The sequence below is a fragment of the Carlito syrichta genome, unplaced genomic scaffold, assembly GCF_000164805.1.
Source record: "Carlito syrichta isolate Samal-C Ts95f unplaced genomic scaffold, Tarsius_syrichta-2.0.1 Scaffold153894, whole genome shotgun sequence".
In the NCBI taxonomy this organism is placed as follows: Eukaryota; Metazoa; Chordata; class Mammalia; order Primates; family Tarsiidae; genus Carlito; species Carlito syrichta.
Window position 1 is genome coordinate 159,104 of NW_007097990.1, and position 2,259 is coordinate 161,362.

Below are 2,259 nucleotides of genomic sequence, written 5' to 3' on the forward strand. Positions count from 1 at the left end.
CGAGACCAGCCTGGGCAACTTGGCGAGACCTCGTCTCTACAATAAATAAAAAAAATTAGCCGGGTGTGGTAGCGTGCACCTGTAGCTCTGGTCGCTTGGAAGGCTGAAGCAGAAGGATCATCTGAGCCTAGCAGGTCAACACTGGGATGGCCATGAGCATGTCACTGCACTCCAGCCTGGGCGACAGTGAGATTCCACCTAAAAAAAAAAAAATCCTACACAGCCATAAAGAAGAACAAAATTATGGGCTTCACAGCAACTTGGATGGATTTAGAGTCTATCATATTCAGTGATTTATCACAGAAACAAAGAACGAGTACCACATGTTCTCACTCATAAGCAGACTCTGAACATTTACCATAATACCATAAGAAAGGGATTGGCAGTAGCCGGAAACTGCTAGGGGAGTTGGGGGGGGGTCACACAACATTAATAAGGTCACCTGATCTCAAACCAGACGAAGTGGAGACCGAAGGGAAGCCGAAACTTTACCTGTATGATGACCACTAGTATACCTATCCCGAATTGTACCCCACATCTTTAAAATAAAATAAATTTTAAAAAAAAATCCAAGCCAAGGTCCAGGACTGCAAGGAGAGGGAGTTTCTGGTTACAGAGCCTGCTGCTTCATGAATGAGCAAATCATCTCTCTCAAGCCTGTGCCACCCCAAATGTCTTGTAAATGACACAGTGTGTTTCTCTAAACACCTGTTGTGTGCCAGGCCCTGTGCTGGGCACCACAGAGCTTGTCAGGCACTGCCCAGCCCTCCCAGCCTCCACTGTCTGATTAGGACTGAGCCTGTCCTTTCAGACAGAGATAGGAGCTGGCCTTGGTGTTGCTAAGAGCTGGCCTAGTCGTCACAGCTGTGCCCTGGTAACCTCCCACTGGACATAAACAATCTCACAGAATGCCAGCGTAGGACAAGGCCACCCTGTGATCATGCCAGAGCAAGACAAAACAAGCCTGCGCTGTCATCATGTCTGAACAATGATGAAACGTGAGCGCAGCCCACACCACACAGCACACCTCCTCTTTTCCTGGCTAGTAAGAGCCAAGCACAGCTTTAGTCTTGCTTCATTCCTTTCGACTTCTTCATAAAGCTGATCAAGATATTCAGGAACAGGCCAGACACGGTGGCTTATGCCTGTAATCCTAGCACAGGAGGATCACTGGAAGCCAGGAGTTCGAGGTCAGCCTGGGCCACATAGTGAGACCTCATCTCTACAAACTTTTTTTTAAAGTTAAACATGCCTGAGCCCGCAGATTCGAGACCAGCCTGGGCAACTTGGTGAGACCTCCTCTCTACAATAAATCAAAAATTAGCCGGGTGTGGTAAGGTGCACCTGTAGTTCTGGCTACTTGGAAGGCTGAGGCTGAAGGATCACCAGAGCCCAGCGGGTCGATGCTAGGGTGGCCGTGAGTGTGCCACTGCCCTCCAGCCTGGGCGACAGAGTGAGACTCCAATTAAAAAAAAAAAAAAAACGTTAAATGGGAGCAGTGGTGTGTACCTGCTACTCAGGAGGCTGAGATGGGAGGATCTCTTGAGGTCCATGATTGTGCCATTGCACTCCAGTCTGGTGACAGAGCGAGGCCCCAACTGAGGGGAAAAAAGCAATAATTGCTTTTTAACACCTTCCTCCTGAGGCCCCCACCCCCATGATGCCCTGTGATGTTCAAGAGCATTCTCTCTCTCTCTCTCCTTTTCTTTCTCTCTCTCCTTTTTTCTCTCCCTTCCTTTCTCTCTCTCTCTCTCCCCCTTCCTTTTTCTTTTTTTGAGTTGGAGTCTCACTCTGCCACCCAGGCTGGAGGGCAGTGGTACACTCCAAGCCACCACAGCCTCAACCTGCTGGGCTCAGGCGATCCTTTTGCCTCAGCCTTCCAAGTAGCTGGACTTACAGGCACGCGCCACCATACCCAGGCTGGTCTCGAAACTGTGGGCTCAGGCAATTCTCTTACCTCAGCCTCCCAAAGTGCTGGGTCTTTCTCTCCTTTTTTCTCCCTCCCTTTCTCTCCTTTCCTCTCCTTTTTTCTCCTTCCCTTTTTTTCTCTCTCCCTTTCTCTTCCTTTCTCTCTCTCCCTTCCTCTCTCTCTTCCTCTCCCCCCCTCCCTTTCTCGCTTTCCTTTGGTCTCTTGTTGGGAGCCAGCCGGCTGTGGAGGAGGCTGTGGAGGCCTGCCTGAGCATTAGGGATCCAGGTGGGCTGCGGACCCTGAGACCACCAGGTTGCGTTCAGGAGCTGAAGGCCCATTCCCTCCTCCTT